The 21,487-nt window shown below is 37.4% G+C and overlaps 1 protein-coding gene across 2 annotated transcripts in view; it reads left to right on the plus strand.

Moving 5' to 3' along the window:
* LOC136864306 (cell cycle control protein 50A) overlaps positions 1-21,487 on the plus strand; it is a 290,752-nt gene that overhangs the window by 30,478 nt on the left and 238,787 nt on the right. The window lies entirely within an intron of this gene.

Raw genomic sequence — 21,487 nt, forward strand, 5'->3', positions numbered from 1 at the left:
GAACCACGTTAAATTTGAAATAAAAAAGAAACTCCCAAATTTAATAAAAGAAATGAAAACAGATTCTAATCAGACCCCATCAGAGCAAATAAAGGATTTAAAAACCAAAATAGGAGTTAATAACGTAATTGTCACTAAGGCAGATAAAAGTGAAACAATAGTTCTTGTAAATAACGACTACGTTAAGAAAATCAAAGAATATTTCTCGGACAATTCCTATATCGTTGTGAACAAAGACCCAGTCCCCAGAATCCAAAGAAATTTAAATCCTTAAAAATTGTAATAAACATGAACCCGAAAATACGAAAGGCAAAAGCTCTACCTAAAATACGGAAAAAGAACATACCCATTCGACCAATCATAAATAGCATGAATAGCCTCACATATAACACATCAAAATTTATACACCAGTTTCTTAAAAAAATTACACATTCAATAATACTTCTTCAGTCAAAAACTCGATAGAATTCTGTGAAGAATTAAAAAAATTCAACCTGCAACCCCATCACAAAATTATTTCCTTTGATATCACTAACACCGAGTTCGATAGCTGCAGTCGCTTAAGTACGGCCAGTATCCAGTATTCAGGAGATAGTGGGTTTAAACCCCACCCTGAAGATGGTTTTCCGTGGTTTCCAATTTTCACACCAGGCAAATGCTGGGGCTGTACCTTAATTAAGGCCACGACTGCTTCCTTCCCGGTCCTAGCCCTTTCCTGTCCATTGTCGCAATAAGACCTATCTGTGCCGGTGCGACGTAAAGCCAATAGCAAAAAAAAAAGAAGATATCACTAACATACCTACTAACGAAACAGTCAAAATAATTGAGTCCAATTTATCCAGGCATAGCAACCTAAGTAAATTAGAAATAGACTAATTTATTAAACTACTTAAATAACTATTTCTCCTTCAATAACAAGATCTATCACTAATTAAGCTTGGCTATGGGGGACCACAGCTCAAGGATATTAGCCAATATCTATAAGGATAACTTGGAAGAGTATAAAATTAAACCATATATAGAAGGACTATAAAAGTAAAAAAATTCTGGAATTTTTAAACAAGGCAGATAGTTGTATAAAATTCACCAAAGAGGATAAAAATAACGGTTCATTAAATTTCCTGGATATAAATGTGACGTACAGATTTTGGATTTGACTTTCAGATATAGCCTATAGATAACCGATAACCGAGCTCGATAAGCTGCATTCGTTTAAGTGCGGCCAGTATCCAGTAATCGGGAGATAGTGGGTTCGAGCCCCATTGTCGGCAGCCCTGAAGATGGTTTTCCGTGGTTTCCCATTTTCACACCAGGCAAATGCCAGGGCTGTACCTTAATTAAGGCCACGGCCGCCTCCTTCCAATTCCTACGCCTTTCCTATCCCATCGTCGCCATAAGACCTATCTGTGTCGATGCGACGTAAAGCAAATAGCAAAAAACAAAAGGTAACCGATACACACCCCAATTACAATAAAAAATTATTCTCTTCATCCGAAATCACATAAACAAGGTACTTTTTCAGCCTAGTATACAGAGCTTTTAAGATATCTTCATTACCAGTTAACTTAAAGAAAGAACCTAGATTTATAAAAGAACTAGCACTAGTTAATGGTTAATAAATAGAGACAATCGAATCAGTAACAAAGTAAAACTTAAACTGGCCTCTGATCTTACTCCAGCGAAGACTAAAAAATCAAAATATGCTTTCACCTACACTAATCCTGGGATTAACCAAATCACAAATTCCTTGAAAAAAACGAGATTAGCAAATAGCATTTAGGACAAATAACACTAATAAAAACATCTTTTTTAATCATAATACAGTTAATGTAAATAAAGATGAATATCAGGGATCCAGAATATATAGATTAACATGCACACAGTGCAATTTCTCATATGTTGGCCAGACTGGGCGCAGTTTTATCACAAGATACATGGAACACTATAACACATTAAAACATAATAAGTATTCCACAATGGCTAACCATATGAAAGTAACCAGCCATCAATTTAGCACAATAGATACGGACCTCACAGTAATAAAAAGAATTGAGAAAGGAAAGTTATTGACTGAATACGAAAACATTTATATTTATTTAGATCAGCACTTCAATAGGGAAATAAACCTAAACGATGCAATCGAAATAAAAAGCCCATTAATAGAACAATTGCCAAAATTGCTATAAGCTTTTAAATCAGATAACAGTAAAATTTCAAAAATTTTCAACCGTAAACTTTCCAATATGTAATAGACAAGAAAAATGTTCCACCGATCAATACTATTTATTGTGAGTGTATTATTGCACTAGTATCTTTTTAATAATTAATTAATAGCCTATTATAGTATGATACATAGAGCTTTCAATATCCCAATGACAATAGATTGAAATAATGAATTAAAATTAATCCACGATATAGCCAAATACAATGGATACAGCAAAGAAATGATCAACAAAATTATTCACAAAATAAAATCCCAACCTAAAACTAAATTAATCAAAACAGCCAAACCCAAAAAAGATTATGTCCTATTTACCTTCAACAACACCAATATATATATACTATAACTAATATCTTTAAGAAGCACAACCTGAAAATAGCATTCAAAACCACACACAACAGCACCAACACTATACACAACACCAAAACAGTCAATAATAATAATAAATACAACCAATCAGGTGTCTACCGTATCAAATGTAACAACTGTGACACAAGCTACATTGGACGTACAGGCAGAAACTTCACCGTCCGTTATAATGAACACATAAATGCAGTAAAGCACAACCATTTCTCATCAATAGGCCAACATGTAGAAGAATCTAAGCACAATTTCACAGACATCAATAATGACATGATGATATTAAACATAAACTCTAAGGGCCCCCTGCTCAACATAACCGAAGATTTCTATATTTCTCTGGATCAATATGCTAACCCCAATCATAACATTAATGACATTACAGAGAAAACCAGTATCATCTTTGACAGCCATTCCTGCAATAAAGAATGACTATCTCAAATTAGTAAACACACGTCATAACAAACCGACGAATCACAAACCTAACTCCGCCCCTACCTCCACAATAGCCACTCCTCCTTCCCCTCCACCAACATCCCTCCACACAGCTAACATGTGCCCCAGACGTACTCGTAGCAGAACACAACTAATCTCCAAACATGTCGGTACACAACCTCCACAGCACCAATAGTAAGCACTCTTTTCATTTCATACATACATCCAGGCATTCCTTCATACACATGCTATACTCATATTAGCTTTTCTTTACAGATAACAACCATATAACGTGCATAGACGAGAGAGGTGTCACCACCAACTGCTCTAAAATCAAGCCCTGTCTCGCTGTATATATAAATCTTACTGGACTACATCAACAGTTGAATTGCACAGTACTCAATTTTCAAATTTTAATGACAAGAGTTCTTATAACATACCAATACAAAGTATATCAGCCATAGAACATTCTCGTTGATCACCTAATACAACTTAATCAACACAAGAACTACAAGAGGATTGAAGAATGAACGCTACGCAACATGAATTCAAATTTTAATAGACGTTTTTAAAATATACCATGTTTTAATGTGTTTAATGTGCTATATTCTTAGTGTCTTATGATGTGGCCTATATATTTTAATGTGTTTATGTACTCATGTCCATGCTCACTCAATAGGTTTTAGTTTATTTATAACCATCACCACTTTTAATCAGAGTTATTTTAACGCAACATATTGCAATATATTTTACTTCCATTTTTCATTAGACATCCGGATGCTCTAACGTAACATCTTTGTAATTTTGTCTAATGACTGTAAATATTGTGTGCTAGCTGATGATGGCCAAGAAAGGCCAAAACCGGTACTAGTGCAATAATTCACTCACAATAAATAGTATTGATCGGTGGAACATTTTTCTTGTCTATTACATTGGATCCAATCAATACGGAATATGAAACTTATAAATAATAATAACTTTCCAATATGCCAAGAAATATAAATCCCACCACATTTCCTACCCCTACACCCTCTACTCGCCCTCCTCACATCACGCCAATGCCCAACATTCCGCCCAGAGCCCTTTCTCTTTCCCCTCCACAAGGTAAGAATAGTATCCAATACCCGGTCCACAATTCCCTCCAGTACGCCCCCTACTTGCCTTCCTCATGTTACGCCAATGCCCAGTGCTCTCCCCATAGCCCCTTCTCCTTCTCCACCTACTCGCCCTCCACCACACCCGCCTAATTCATATCTTGCAAGAAGTAAAAACACGACGACAAATAGCCTCAGTACTGCAACAAGCACAACTAAACAAAAAAGCGTGAAACAAAGGGGTAAGTGATATATTCCAGCTTCAATGTACTCATAACAACATTTACAAACTATTACAATCATAATCTTTTGTTACAGACACAATAATCCATAGCATTGCAGTATACAACACATCACATCTATGTAACAATCATTGGTGTCCTGTTAAACTACGCTTATCAACAATCTGACCAGTAAATATAGGCCGACTTAAATCAGTTGAAGATTGTGAAGACTACAAGTATAATGCACACAATAGAGTATAAACCTCCAATGGTCCATCCCTTAATACTGATGTAGTTCTCAAAACACAAGGGAAAAAATACTGCAAGTTTAATCTTTTAACTTTCACTAATTTCATTTGAAACTCCGATAAATACACTAACATTATTTGAAAAATCAAGAAACAAATGAGAATTAGCCAAATCTTTCAATTTAGGCCCTAATTGGCATATTTAATATGACTTGGCCATCAACATTATGTCATTAACGTCTAGTCCATTAATGATACATTTTAATTGTCAAAAAACTTTTTGTTTACTTTTTAAGTAGTGACGAAAATTTATTGTGTAAAACATTTTCAATGAACAAAATTATTATAAATAAGGTTTAATGTATGACTCAACTTTGAGAAAATCGTATAATAAGATGGCTGAAGATGCTCGATACAGAGTTTGTATTGTAATGTCCCTTTAGAGACAATAACCATTTTATGTATCGAATTGAGTGGATAATAAAAACAAGAATTGTAAATACTAGTACAGTCGAACCTCCCTTCTGCTGACACCGTCGGTTCCGAGGAAAAATGTCCGTTACGAGAGGTGTCCGCTAAAACAAGTTTGTAAAAATCGGACATTTTAACGGCAAAGAACATCCACCTTAAATATAAGCATACAGCATACATATCCTTATTTTTATTAATCTAAGTAATTTCTGTGTTAGTATTTTATAGAGAGTTATTGTAAGTGATTTTACATCATTTACAAACATTACAGCTTCGTGAAGTAATCCATTGTTACTCATGTTTAACAGACAAATGAAATGCTACAGTATTTCTGTCTCACTAATTAGCGCCTGTGCTGTCCTTTCCTTCTCAAGTTGACTACCTGAGCTCGACCTTATCAGCGACAATCCGAGTTATGAATAGAATGATGCAAGAAGGGAAGAAAATCCCCAGGTAAGTTGTGAGTTAACAGTCTCTGGCAGCATTTCTGGGCAATTAGAATTCTCGGAAGAGGTCTGTACACCACTAGGTAGAACTGCTTTCCGATGTACCTCCTCTCCCCTTGCTCACGAAATAGTACAAACATTCAAAAGGTATTTCCTTATGTCTGAAGAATGGTTTTAAAAGAAAGGATGACATGTGGTCTGGCGTAATAAATTGTCCGGCAACGTGTGAAGTGTCCGCTTAAGTCAAGTGGACGGGACAAATTATGATGTCCGCTGTCCGGAGTTCGAGGTGTCCGCTAAAATGAGGCCAATTTAACACTTGTCTTATGTAAAATAAAATCGGTTCCGAGGAAAATTCTCCGTATAGGGAGGTGTCCGCTGAATAAGGGTGTCCGTTAGGGCAGGTTCGACTGTAGTAAGTTCAATATGGGTAAAATCGTGAAATTGGTTTTATGCAAAACTACTTAACCATTGCCGATGTTCCCTCGTAAGATTTAACTTTAAATAGAATAACCTAATAGCCTACCTACTTACTAGCTACTTTTGAATTGTTTTGACTACCTTTTTAACATTGCAAATAAATCTAATTCTTATCTAAACCTCATGCCTTTGCTGGCAGGACCTAGTGTTTACTGTGCACTATGTCTTCTGGTGTGGGCTAGAGCAATTTTGTTACTTTCATTGATCTGTCTCTGTCTTATCCTTGGTTTTGACAATATGAAAGTGACTGAGGTATGAGCAATGCTAGTAATGCCATTTCTTCTGCAGCCAGTCCCTGCTATGAATGGTGTGAAAATGTTGCTCATAGGGTTGGTTGGTGCATGCATTTCAGTGGGCTTGGCAGACCGATATGTAATAGCAACTACTGGCTCGGTGAGGAAAGCAGCGGGAAACTACCTCACTCCTCATTTCCCTAGTACGCCTCTTCAGTGATGCCTAGGCCATCTATGACAGCTGATGGCAGAGCTGTTGAGGATCCAACCAGCCCTAGGGCTGAAGACTGAACATACACATACATCTAAACCTCCTTGTAAGAAGAGGACAGTGAATGCAGGTGGGTATTATTTTCATATGAACTGAGAGCGAGAGTCGTTATAGAGTGCGATAGAGCCATGGCTCCAATTTATGAATATCATTGTAAAATATGGTATTCGTGTTGACTCAACTTAGATTTGAAAGAAGATTCCACCTTCCAATACTTAAATTTATTAGTCATCTGAAAAGCCATAGTAATGTTAGGTCCGTGATGAATTATGTCTATTGATGAGACGTTTTATCAATCAGTCACTACTGATCTGCATTTAGGACAGGTGGTAGATTCCCTATCTTTTGATTTCCTAATCTTTTCTTAATGATTGCAAAAAAAATTGGAAATTTATTGAACATCTCCCTTGGTAAGTTATTCCAACCCCTTACTCCCCTTCCTATAAACGAATATTTGCCCCAGTTTGTCCCCTTAAATTCCAACTTTATCTTCATATTGTGGCCTTTCCTACTTTTAAAGACGCCACTCAAACTTTTTCGTGTACTAATGTCATTCCACGCCATCTCTCCACTGACAGCTCAGAACATACCACTTACAAGTTATAAGAATCATTGTGAAAACCGTATTGAAAGTAATTTGTATAAAATAGTATAAAATTTATTTTTCTTCCACCTATTCATTACAATCAGTCATAAAATCTAGGTTTAATCCTCATTTAAATGTGAAGTGGTACATGTTTCGCCCGTTTTAAAGGGCATCATCACCCATATCATCATCTCAAAACCGAGTCAGGTACCTGTTTAAAATTTAACCTATGACTAGACCTTGGATTTTAGGCAAAAACCTATTTTGTTCCTTAAGAGAAAACTTAAAATGAAGTTGTAATTACATGTTTCATGTATTTATCCAGTTAGAAACGGTGGTCCCATAGTGCCTAAATATGCCTAAATTGGCGTTAGAACCTGTTTTTGCCTATATTACTATAATTGCTATATTTTATCCCTAAATCGATTAAAAACGCTTTTAGTTTAGTTGGAGAAACTTAAATATTTGCCGACTCATTTTCATTATCTTGAATAGTATTTTCTTGAAATTCTTTTCAGACAAAATGTGAAGCTGTAAACCAATTACCACTCCCCGGAAGTCCTTAAGAACCTCCCGCTGTGAATACTCCCTTTGTCCCTTAGTCTGTGTGTCACAAGGTGGGGGACAGTGTCCATTGACCTGCTGGAAACGAAACTCTTCATTCCATTCTGTGAGAAACTTTCAGTGCATCCGTTTGCTCAGTGTGTGCATTATGCCGAAAGTGTCAGCTTCAAAGACATCCTTAATTAAACAGTGGTTGCAGAAGTTTTCCCCTTTCACGTCATATGGAAAAATTATATTCTGCGATGTTTGCAGCAAAGAGGTAAGTGAAATTTGTTTTATATTTCACTCTGAAGTACGTACTTTGGTGTGAGAGTCGTACTTAATACGTAGGCATTCTGTCTCTCTGTTGTATTACGTTTTATACATTTTATACATCAATTCAGCGTATATACACTAAACGAAGTCTGATAGTAAATACGAATTGGGGATTGTAGTGCACCCCGATCCCTCGATTTTTTGTTTATAGAACCGTTAAAAACTGTCCATGTTTGTGTGGTACTGTAAGGTCTATTCATTTCAGAGAAAGGCAAATTTTCAAGCAGGTTTTAGAAGAGGGATAATGGTACAAATGTATTGAAAAATGAAAATATCATGCTGCCGTAGGGAACCTAAAAATACGAGGTGGAAATTGTAAGAAAATTAGATATGCACTTTTATCAATTGTAGGAAGTGTATGACAGATTATACACATTGTAAATATATACTGCAATGATTTTCTTTGATAAGCATACAGTAAATATAGGGAGGAAAAACCCGGAATTCAGCCTTGCATGGGCATCAGTACCGGTAGTAACAAAAATGTTGGCCAACATAATCTAACCGAAGATAACAAAACAGGAAAAGAAATGAATTAAATTCACCTCTACTGTGTTCGGCTCATTGGTTGAATGGTCAGCATAGTCGCCTTCGGTTCAGAGGGCCCCGGGTTCGATTCCCGGTCGGATTGGATATTTAAACCTTAAGTGGTTATTTCCCCTGGCTCGGGGACTGTGTATTTGTACTGTCTGAAACATTCTACTACAAAAGCACGCAGTTTCCTGTACATGGGAGATGCCGCCTGCCCTCGTTGGAGGGTCTGTCATACAAAGGCTGGACCAGGATAGGAATAGTCACATGGAATTATTACCTCTACTGCATCACTTAAAGGTCCAGGGTGCATGTCTACTGGAGGGATCGGGAAGCGCTACAAGGCCCTATGAATTTGAATAGTTATCTGTGCATATTTTCATCTGGCTTATATACTTGCACGGTTTACACAATATTTGCGACTATTTATAATTGTTGTTGTTTCTAGGTGTCCAGTGAAAGGCGATCACATCTTAGTCAACATGTCTAGGGGATTAAACATCAGGAAAATCTGCAAAGAAAATCAAATCTTAAACAAAGATTATTAACAACGGAATTGCTAAATAAGTGAAGCAAAGACGAATTCCATGCGGACTTATGCAGAGCTCTTGTGTTGGCAAATATTCCCTTCAACTCACTTGAAAATCCTTCCTTCAAAAGTTTTTTACAAAAATATTGTCATCTGAACATTCTGTCCGAATCAACTTTAAGAAAAAACTACCTGGACAATCTTCATGAAGACAGTCAGGCGGATAAGGGAAGATATAGGAGACTCATACATCTGGATCTCTGTCGATGAGACTACTGACACTCTAGGTCGTTATATTGCCCACTTGATAGTTGGAAAATTAGATCCTGACACGCCGTGTTCGCCATATTTGATCTGCAGCAGACAGTTAACTAAAACCAATCACGAGACAGTTGCTCATGTGTAAATAAAGGTCTCAAGGTGCTTTTTCCCGATAACATGGACGAAAATAAGGTGCTTCTTATATATACTGATGCAGCCGCCTACATGATTGCTGTTGTTAAGTTGCTGAAAGTATTTTACCCTGCTTTGATTCACGTCACTTGTCTTGCTCATGCTATGAATCGCATGGCTGAGCAGATACGTGCCAAATTTCTTCGAGTCAACAAGATGATCTCCTCCACTAAGAAAATTTTTGTAAAGGCTCCCACAAGAATCCAGTTGTTCCGCAATGAATTACCTGATCTTCCACTGCCACCAGAACCCATCCTTATGCACTGGGGGACTTGGCTTCAGGCCATTGTGTACTACAGTGAACATTTTCATGCAATTAGAAGTTTTGTTCTCGCCCTAAATGAAGATGCCAAAAATGTTGTAAAGGATGTAACCATTTCTCAAGAAATTGCCTGCATCAGGTCCCATTATACTTTTCTGGTCTCTCTTATTTCTGCACTTGAGTCTTCCGGGAAATCTGTTTACGAACAATTGGATTTGATAGAAGAGGTGAAAGAAAAAATCAGCTTAGCTCCAGGCTCCGCTGGGGATAGAATTCGGGACAAAGTACTACAGATGAACCCAGGACTGTCAATGCTTCGTGCTGAGACTGATGTTTTGATTGGTAAAACTAACGTTGAATGTGATATCTCCCCACGTCTTGTACCAAAATTCAAATACAGCCCTGTAACCTCTGTTGACGTTGAGCGTACTTTCTCAGCCTACAAGCTAGTGTTGTCAGACAAGCGGTGTAGTTTCACAACAGAAAATCTAGAAAAAGTGCTCGTGATTTACTGTGCATCAAATTACGGGCAGTAACGTGCTTGTAATTCAATGTTTTAATTATTTAGAGATAAAGACTCAGAAATGTGTGGTGAACCATTGTGTATCTGAAATATTGTTTTAACATGTTATTGCCTTATTAGTTGTATGCATTTAGAGTTATTATCAATTTCGAAAAATAAAAATGGAATTTGAATTGATAAGTGCTTATTAAAATACGTAGAATTTAAGCTGCCTGAAACATATTTTTAGAACCTATTTTTACATATTTGAGAGCCTATTTTAGGCACCTAAAATACAAATTTTAGCACCTAAAAATCCGAGGTCTACCTCTGACTATTAAAAGAATTGTTAGGAATAATTCAACTTAATATGTAGGCGTTTTGTAAGAAACTAGATTAGATTCGAGAAGAATTAACATATTGATGGCCAAGGCAATAGTCAAATGTAAGATGTGACTTAATTAAACTAAAGGAGACACCCTGTGGGTGGGGGACGCAGACGAATTCACCCACGGTATCCCCTGCCTGTCGTAAGAGGTGACTAGAAGGGGCGACCAAGGGATGATCAAATTAGAACCTTGAAACTGCTTGTGATTAGTACCACCACGCGCGGAACACCATGGGTTGCTTTTACTTGCGCGTAGTACTGCTATGTTGGGTACCAAATAGGTTTGTGATTAGTAGCAACCGAGAGCGCGACGGCTTTTACAGTACCTGTGATCGGTAGCACTATATGAGCGATACCATGGGATGAGGGAACCCATGGTTCTGGCTTGCCTATGATTAGTACCCACTGTGTGAGCAACACCACGGGATAGTAAGAGTCCCTATAGTTAGTACCCTTATCTGATGAACACCATAGGTTTGCGTTGCCTGTAAATGGCGCCGCAGTGTGCGAAACAGTGTAGGTCGGTAATACATGTGCGAATTTCATTACCTGTGAGTAGTACCATAATGTGTGGAATACCGCGAGTGTACGCTACTATTGATTAGTACCGCAATATGACAAATACCATGGTTCTACTTTCCTAGGGATATGTACTATTGTGAGGGGCCACTGACTTGGATTTTGGACCCCTTTCGACTACACACATCATCGATTCAGTATTGTGCTATAGAAGAAGTCCCTTGGTCAGTAATACTATTGTTCTACACCAGCTTCTGTGCATGTGAGGCACTGTGGGTCGCTTCCACTGATCGTTTTAAATTCATATCCATCCATTTATTCATTCTTCGTTCTCATGTTTTGAATTGTGGTCAGTGGATGTTTTAGGGCTTTTAATTTGTCATTTCATTTTTTCTCAGTTTGTACCATGAGGGGCGGATGACCTAGATGTTAGGCCACTTTAGAACAACAAGCATCATCATCAAACTAAATGGTACAAAATGACAATGATGAGTAATGCTCCAAATTAAAATATTTTACAAGACTTGCTGAGGAAATACATTCCAACGCAATGAAGTTTTGACGTAATATTAAATTATATACTACGTTCTTGTATTAGTTCTCATTTCGAGGAATTAATATAAGTTCCAGTATTTATAGCTTGCAACTTGGTAGAGATAGAAGTTACTTTTTGTCGCAGTTCTAGTTAGAAGCTATTATTGAACTTTTAAAATTAGTGACAACTTGATGAATTTGTTATGGTGTCTTTGGGCCATCTTCTTATGCTGTACTTTATTCCTATGTTGTTGGTGTGTCTTGCAGTTGTTATGACATTCTGACGTCAGCTTGTTGGTCGAAAAGGGGGAATCAGGCTGTGGTGCGAGTTGTAAATATCACGCTGTCAGATGTATGTAAGCTCTGTAAAATGGAGAAGTTTAAAGTTAACGAGATTAAAGAAATGAAAGGAAACGAGGGGATGATAAACGAGTAAAATATAAGTACTGCGGTGTTGACACATACCTTTAACTCCGCTGGAATGTTACCTTGTTCTTGTTGTGTGAAGGGTTTTTAGAGTACTGGCGGTCGCCGACGTTCTGCTTCTCGTATTATAAGTGTGTAGTCTTAGTGGAGGGGAGTGAACTTGAGAAGGCGGGGCTATGGGCTTGTGGGTTGCGCATGGGGAGGAGTTGCTAGCATCAGGTGGGGAAGAGGGGCGTGATGAATTTGTCAGCCTAATGGGAGTGCTTATTGTTATGGTCTTAAAAACTTCAAAGAATTTATTTATCTTGAATATTTAACTTATGGAATAGGATTAGTATCTGTTCATCAGGAGGGCTTTTATTATCTCTTGGATCATTTAAGTTTTGATTTGTATTGTATTTCTAGTCCAAAAATGTAAAGGTTTTCGAACTCGGTCATGAGTCTACCTTTATCAATTCTTTTTTAAATTTGAAGATCGCGCTCAATTGTGGTGAAATTGTGTCCTGAATCTTTCATATGGTTGCTCATTGCTGAGAATTTATGTTTTTGAGCATTGTAGTGCTCAACATATCTAGTTCAAAAGCTTCTCCCAGTTTGACCCACGTAAGAAAAATTGCATTCAGCACATTCAAGTGCCAGAACCAGAATATTTGTTGTTGATCGAATTAACTGTGTTATGATTGAAAAACAAATTTTGATTTGAATTTCGAGTCTTGAAAGCAATTTTGATTTTATGCATTTTTTAAGGGATTGGTAACTTGATGTATAATTGGATTAGTGTATGTGAAGGTTGCATATTTTGGTTTATTGGTTTCTATTGGAGAAAAGTTTGTGGCTAATTTCAGTTTCATCTTGTTGATTATTTTAGTGATGATTAAGGGATTGTATCCATTAAAGCTGGCAGTTTCTTTTATGAGGTTTCTTTCTTTAGATTAACAGTCAAAAGAGGAATTTTTAACGCTTCATGCACTAAACTAAAATGAGGCCTGTTTATGTGATTGTGGGTGTAAAGAACTATGTTTTATTGTTACTGGGGTAAAGGAAGGCTTTCTATAGGTTTGGAAATCAAATTTGTCTGAGATGAATGTGATATCTAAAAAGTTGATTGAACTATTGTTTTCGTCTTCTTTAGTGAACCTAACACAATTATCTATATTGTTTAAATAAGTTAGGATATCATCACTATTGTTGCTTCCATTATCAATTATTGCCAGTGTGTTATCGACGTAGCGAAGCCAAAGACACAGTCCGTTAATGTTTTTTACTATTGTGTTATGATCAAGGTTGTCTATGTAAATGTAGGCGAGTATCCCGGAGGTGGAGTCTCCCATGGCTAGACCTTCTTGTTTGTATATCTTGTTATTAAAGGTAAAATAGTTAATTGCGCAGAACAAAACTTGCTAATTTTATTAATTCATCTATTTCTATTAAACTTAAGGTACTGTGATTAGAAAGATTGTTTTTTATAATTTCTATAGTTTCATTGACCGGAATGTTCGAGTACATATTAGTGATGTCAAATGAAACCATTGTGTAATAAGGTTGCAAATTGAATTTACTTAAAGTTTCTCAGAGGTCGAATGAGTTTTTTTATGTTGTGTTCATTGTGGAATTTAAAGTATTTTTTAAGAAATTTGTGAAGGAATTGTGAGGTTTTATAAGTTGGACAATTTCTATTGTTGATGATGGGACTAATAGGGACATCTTTTTTATGTATCTTTCGCAGAGATCTGGCAGTGGGTAATTTAGGATTCATATTAATGAGTTTCTGATATTCTTGTTCATTAAATAAAATGGTGAATTTTTAAGAAGTGTTTTTAGATTGCGTTGGGTTTTCATGATGCTGTCTTTGGCGATCGTAGAGTAAGTTTCATCGGAAAAGAACTCTTCTGTTTTTTTAATATAATCTTGTTTATTTATTAGGACTGTAGTGTTGCCTTTGTTGGCTTTTGTTACTATGACATTGTTATTGTTTACTTTGGTTCTTAAATCTTGAGTCTGTTCTAGTTTCTTATATAACGCCTACATATTAACAGATATAGCTCTGTCACATTTTCTGGGGTGTATTTTTGAATGTAATGAATGATAAATGAAAGGTCACACTTCATTAGCACCTTTTTTGCCTTACCCTCATGATACACACAATAATGGGAGTGACTTGTTTGTAGATTGTGTATACCGAATGCATTGACCCAGAGCTGTCACATGTAGAAAATTTCCTGAACAGGGATGTTCGGCAGGGGTAAATTTTGCATATAATCAAACATTAATCCTACGGCATTGTCTTCCTCCCTCCAGTGAGCTGATACTTCATCTATTCTTCTTTAAAATTTCTTTGATCTTCTATGATGAACTGTTAGTTCTGCAACTGCAGCTCTCTTGACAGATTCAGAAAGATGTGAAGTATGTATCATTGCTGACAATTCTTCACATTTCGAACAAGCGTCAATTTGTGGTCGTCCAAATCTCAAGTTACCGAAAATACTTCAAAACAAATTTGTACTTGACATTTTCACCTGGATATTGCGTTTAGAACATTTTGTGCATTTGCTTTACATCTAATCTGCTATCCAAATGATGCAGCTCCCTACCTAAATAATGTGTTGTTTTCTTAAGAAATGTTCAATTGTGAGCTGCATGATAGTTCCTCATTTTGTGTCATATTAGTGATGTTTATTAAGGTCAACTGTTTTGTACATCCTCGGTAAGTTATGAAAAAGTTTTTTATTCTAACAGCATACTAGCATGTAGTAGCAAGGCATGACCGCGGATGCGTGCGTAAGTTCTGTAGGCAGGCCTGTCTGTTTTGGCAAATGCCTGGGGACTTATGATGGGATATTCGATTCATTTTACTGAATCGATTAATTTGATTCCGTTCACGCTACTGAATCGATTAATTTGATTCTGTTCACGTTACTGAATCGATACAGTAGGCTGATTCACGGCTCATTAGTCACCGCTGCTATTGCATCTGTGTAGTGTGTGCGGACAAATACTATACTTTAATAGCCGTTACCGGACAGCTCGCGGTTTTCAGCGAGAATGTCTATATTGCTGCCACCTACATGGCTTGGTGTGACCAACTCGTTAATTACACATTGCCACTTGTATGATTATTGGCGCACTAGTGTGTTGTTTATAATGTATCAGAGTTTGTCACTAAATAATCTTACATTGCAGGTATATTCCAAGAAAAGTGTTTGCGCTGAGCAAATTACCCAGCAAGATAATGACATGAGAACTGATAAGGACTGCAAGTATTAAAATTAAAAAAAAACAAAAAAAACTGGCAAGTTACCTTGGAATTTCCACTGATAGAGGACTGAAGGGTTGCCATATCGCCATGTGGTGTCATAGGCATTTCTAAGTCGAAGAAAACAGCCACGAAGTGGTCATGACCTCGCATCTGTGTTGAGGTTATCTTCTATGCCCATTATATTAAGAAATCAACCAAATACTGTACTGGAATGTTAGGGGGACGTAAAACCAATATTTTTTTCTATTTATTGTACATCACACTGACACAGATATGTCTTATGGCGACGATGGGATAGGATAGGCCTAGGAATGGAAAGGAAGCGGCCATGGCCTTAATTAAGGTACAGCCCGAGCCCTTTCCTCTCTCATTGTCGCCGTAACACCTATCTGTAATACCAATATAAATGGTCCATTATTGGACATTATAAATTTTCCAGCTAACTCATTCCTGGTTGTCAGCGTTTTGCCCTCGTGTGCTAGGTTGGGTTCATCAGTTGGTACCTAGCACACCTACCAATACGCTGGCTAGTGCATACCGTGGAGGCCACTGCGTGGGCTATTTGGAGCCACCGGCAGTGCCAATGCACTATGAGAGACATTGTCTCTTTACCAAAAATTAATGCCTGCTTGGCTATCAGATGGTATAGATCTTGATTCCCATAGGGAATCTGAAATATTTGTCCCGAATGAGTAAATTTATAATACCTATATAAATGGTCCATTATTGGACATTATAAATTTTCCAGCTAACTCATTCTTGGTTGCCAGCGTTTCGCCCTCGTGTGCTAGGTTGGGCTCATCAGTTGGTACCTAGCACACATACCAAGACGCTGGCTAGTGCATACCGTGGAGGCCACTGTGTAGGCTATTTGGAGCCACTGGCAGTGGCAATGCACTATGAGAGACTTGGTCTCTTTACCAAAAATTAATGCCTGCTTGCTAGGTACCAACTGATGAGCCCAACCTAGCACACGAGGGCGAAACGCTGGCAACCAGGAATACATACTCAGTATGCAGCAAAACAAACAATGCCGAAATTACGGACATGCTCTGAACATCAAGATATGTTATTAAGACATGCTAGGTGACAACGGCAACATGTATCTGTGTCTATACAGTGTGTATTGAAAACCCTCATGTCTCGCGCATTGTTCATAATGGTTCTATAGAATGTCGAACATGTTAGCGAGTGCAGGTTGCTGCAAGGATAAGAGAAATGACTGTATATTCTCGTGTAATTTAGAGTATGGGGAAAGAACTCATTTTCTGGCCAGATGACTTGCCTAGAGTGTTTATGAATTATGAGAGAAGATACACTACTTTGTTTTTGTGGGAAAGTAGGAAGACGTGGAGACTGTCCTTGTCCTTTTTGTGTCTTCATGCTTGTCCACATCTCCATGTTATATTGTTCCCTCTTTCCACGTTGATTTGGCATTGTGTTCATACTGTGTGTGTTCCTTTTCATGTTTCTATCTACAGTATATGTTTTAATTTGATTTATTAATCTCTACAATTGGTATCCTATCACATGAGAAGCAACCACTGATCTCTATGTATAGAGATCAGTGGAAGCAACAAATCAAAACATGTAATCTCCATAATACAAATTTTTCAGGAGAAGTGAAAAACTGGTAGCTTCTAAAGTATTACATAAAGTATAATGCAGTTTTCACAGTTAGTTTCTTATTGGGATACTGAATTAGATGTCATGTTGCAAGAAGTCAATAATTTATTTGGGATAATAGAAAGTTAATTTACATTTTGGACAATATGTGTTTTGATCAATTTTATAGGACATTATATGTTTTGTTGAGTTTACTGTATTTTTTTCATCATTAGTTCACATTAATTTTCATACCTTAAAATTATAACTTACAAAATTAGACTTTGTCACTTCAAATTTACAGAACCTACTTAGAAAAGCATAAAATGACTATCTGCCTGAAGGAATTCAATAAAGACTAAGGTTACTTTGAAAAAACTGGTTCCGTACAATAATTTGTTATAGGCAGAATATTATTGTCCAGAGTAGGCTACATTTATTACATTTAATGCATTTTATGAAAGGATAGTAAAATATAGAGCACAAAAAATACTGCCTGAAACTGCATCAAACTCAATTTTGTCCACCTCTGGACAAAATTGAGTTTGATATTATATGTTTTGATTGGTTGCTCCTCACATGTCTAGACTGAGCTCGATAGCTGCAGTCGCTTAAGTGCAGCCAGTATCCAGTATTCGGGAGATAGTAGGTTCAAACCCCACTGTCGGCAGCCCTGAATATGGTTTTCCGTGGTTTCCCATTTTCACACCAGGTAAATGCTGGGGCTGTACCTTAAGGCCATGGCCACTTCCTTCCCACTCCTAGCCCTTCCCTGTCCCATTGTCACTATAAGACCTATCTGTGTCGTTGCGACGTAAAGCAACTAGCACGTCTAGATTTAATTGGAAGAATATTGAAAGAAATAAAACTTTTGTAGTACCTGCTAAATTTGACATACGAAGGGTGACGGCTAAGAAGGATCATAGTTACATTGTTTATTTTTCAGAAATTGAAATTTTGTCTTTCATGTCGATTATGTAATATTATAATATTGAGAGGAACATAATAATTGAACTCATTGCGAAGCATAACTTATTATATTAGGCATTATGTAAATGAAATAGTTGAAATGTACACTGAACAAAAAAGAAAAAATGGATTTTATTATAAACAAATACAGGACATTGATCTGTTTTGCCCATTAAACACAGGGGGGATCGTCCACAAACTCCACATCACTGTCACTTTCTCTCTGCACATTGTCAGGAACTAATGCCTCCTGGTAAAATGCCTGAGCATCGGGATTGACCAAAACCCGTGTTAAATGGTTGGTAATGGTCCACTCTACAAATTCTTCAGTTCACCGGGATCTGTACTTCTCTTCTTTTTCTTTGTGTCTCTCTTAGGAACCACAACAGCTTGATTGTAACTTCCACAATAATTACTCTTGTGAAAAATGAAGATTGGATGTTTTTTGTCAATTTTCATTACTCTCATTGGCCTGATATGCACAGGGCCCTGTTTCATAAAACTAACTAATAATATTAGCTAATAATATTAGAACTCATAAAAATAATTATTAGTTAACCAAATTCTGTTTCATAAAGATTTACCCATGACTAATAAAATATCTTCGCTAATAATATTAGTTCATTAGTCAGCTGATACAAATGGAGGTTAGAATCGGTCTGTTGCGTATGTTCTTGGTTTGAGTTTGTTCTGAGCAGTAGGCTAATGCTTGACTACAAGCGACTATTAATCCACATGTTCAAAAGGCTCACTTGATATTTTCATTGTTGTGACTTCAATACATGTGAAAATGGATAAAAGAAGTGAAAATAATGTGAGAGAAGAAAATTTCTTTGCGGAAAGTGATGGAGTTAAAGCGTCAACTATTTGCAGCCTTTTGCAGACTATAACTCTCCTTGTTCCTTTTACTTTTTCATTTCATGTGCTCTTAAAAATCTCTGTTGAAATGGACTAGCAAAATCTTTGTTTACTACCCCTGTTGGTGGGGGCGGTAGAATAACAGAAACGGTATCCCCTGCCTGTCTTAAGAGGCGACTAAAAGGGGTCCCAGGGCTCTCAACTTGGGAGTGTGTGTTGGCAAACATGGGGCACTGAGATGAGTCCTGCCATTGCTTCAACTTACTTCTGCCAGGCTCATTTTCATCTAACCTTCTGACCTCCCTTGTTCAACTCGTGTTCTTTTCCGACCATGACAGTATTAGGTTGCGAGACCGAGAGAGTCTTTCATTTTGATGCCCTTCATGGCCCTTCTCTTTCTTTAGCCGATACCTTCATTTTCAAAATGTCGGATCCTTTCCATTTTTCTATCTGATTAGTGTTATTATAGATGATGGTTGCCTAGTTGTAGCCTACTTCCTCTTAAAACAATAATCATCACCAGCATCAACTTTGTTTACTGGTGATATAAGCCAAGATTTTAAAAGATACTTGGAGTGTCCGAGCAAAACTGCACTAGAAAAACACAATGATACTGTGTATCACTACCAACCGGTGGAGTGCAATCCAAAGCTGCTATTTTAAGGTTATGCTTCATTCCTTGCAGTGGAACGTTCTATTACCTACCAATCCTATCAAGCAAATACTCAAAAGTTATGTAATCTAACCTAAATCTAACATTGTACCGGTATTCATATGTTTGTTACATGTCAGTACAGGCTGTTTTTGACGTAACATTTATTGAACGGTGAATACCTACACTCGTTCCTTATTACTATTTGAATCAGAGTCGACCATTTCAGTGATCTTCATGATTTTATGCCAAAATATTAAAATACCGCTCACTTTGGTTTCACTAATATGAATTATGAGTCAAAATACACTCATGGAAATAATCCTAATAATACGAGTAACTTTTATTAGTCATGTTGTCTATGAAACAATTTACGAATATTATTAGGAACATCTACTAATAATTTTGACTCATAAACTAATAACTAATATTATTAACTAATAATTTTATGAAACATAATACTAATATTATTAGTTAATATTATTGGTAAGAAACCAATAATATTAGTGAAAGATGTTTTATGAAACAGGGCCCAGGGCATTTCAGAATATACATCCCTGAAAGAAACTCTGTCCAGGCTTGAAAGTTGACTTCAGTAGCGCAGTTGATTACTTTGAAAGGTACCGGGCGAGTTGGCCGTGCGGTTAGGAGCGTGTAGCTGTGAGCTTGCATCCTTGAGATAGTGGGTTTGAATCTCACTGTCGGCAGTCCTGAAGATGGTTTTCCGTTGTTTCTCATTTTCACACCAGGCAAATGCTGGGGCTGTACCGTAACTAAGGCCACGGCTGCTTCCTTCCCATTCCTAGGCCTTTCCTATCCCATTGTCGCCATAAGACCTATCTGTGTTGGTGCGACATAAGGCAAAATAGCAAAAAAATACTTTGAAAGGTGAAGGTTTGATTTGACTGTTTTTAAGCACATCCCTCCGGTCATTTGGTGTTTCATTGTAGGATTTTTGATTAACAAGGCTCATATCCTTGTCACTCTCCATAAACGAATGCCCGCGTATCGGGAACACAACTTTCACACTGTCAAAAAAGTTTTTCTTGTGGACAGTGTAATGCAGGAAGCGCAAAACTGTGTAATTCTTGTTTTGGCCGGAGCAAGAATGCTTCAAACTTGCAGTCGACGAACGCATCAAACACGAAGTTGAGAGGGAGGAATTATGGCCTAAAGGAGTAATCTTCCGACCGTATCAATTTCGCCATTGACTACGATCAAAGAAGAAGAGTGACGTCAAAATCACGTTATGGAACATGGAAGGACTAAAATCTCTTCTCAATATTTTACCAGACGACATAATATCCAGTAATGACATTCTGATTTTCTGCGAAACCCTTGTACAAGAACCTTGGAACATACATGGTTTCCACGCCGCACATGCCCTGGCCAAAGCCGGGCCAAAAGGAAGACCATCAGGTGGAGTCTCGTGCTACTACAATCCAGCACTAGGACAAGCAGTTCACATAGAGACAAAAGAAAACACTGTAATAGCACAATTAAAAATTCTTCAAATCGTAGGAATCTATATAAGACCCCAGTGCTCAGCAGACGAAGTGATAGAAATCGTAATGACTGCACTGAACGAAACTGACCCAGAGATTCCAACCCTGCTGGCAGGAGATCTAAATTGCTGAATAGACAGACCGAATAACAAATCAGAGGCACTATTTGAACTACTGGAAGAGGAAGGCTTCATCCTCAGCAACGAAGCACAGGATAAAACATACATCTCCCACAACGGCTTGAGGACTATAGACCTTGTATTCTACCGCGGAAACGACCTAAAGCTCAAAACCATAACTACCACCACAGAGTCAGCAGGCACACCTATAAGGAAACATCTCCCAGTAAGAGCAGAATTCCAGATAATATCGATGGAGAGAACCACACAAAATGAGCAGTGATGGACGCCAAGAAAAATAGATCCCGATCTACTAGTTCAGAACATAAACGTGGAAGAAATACTGAACACAATAGAAAGGGGCAACATTGATCTTGCACTGAGGAACCTAACTGAATCTCTGATGCAGTCTGCATCCCCAAAACCGACAA

The sequence above is a fragment of the Anabrus simplex genome, chromosome 2, assembly GCF_040414725.1.
Source record: "Anabrus simplex isolate iqAnaSimp1 chromosome 2, ASM4041472v1, whole genome shotgun sequence".
Taxonomy (NCBI): Eukaryota; Metazoa; Arthropoda; class Insecta; order Orthoptera; family Tettigoniidae; genus Anabrus; species Anabrus simplex.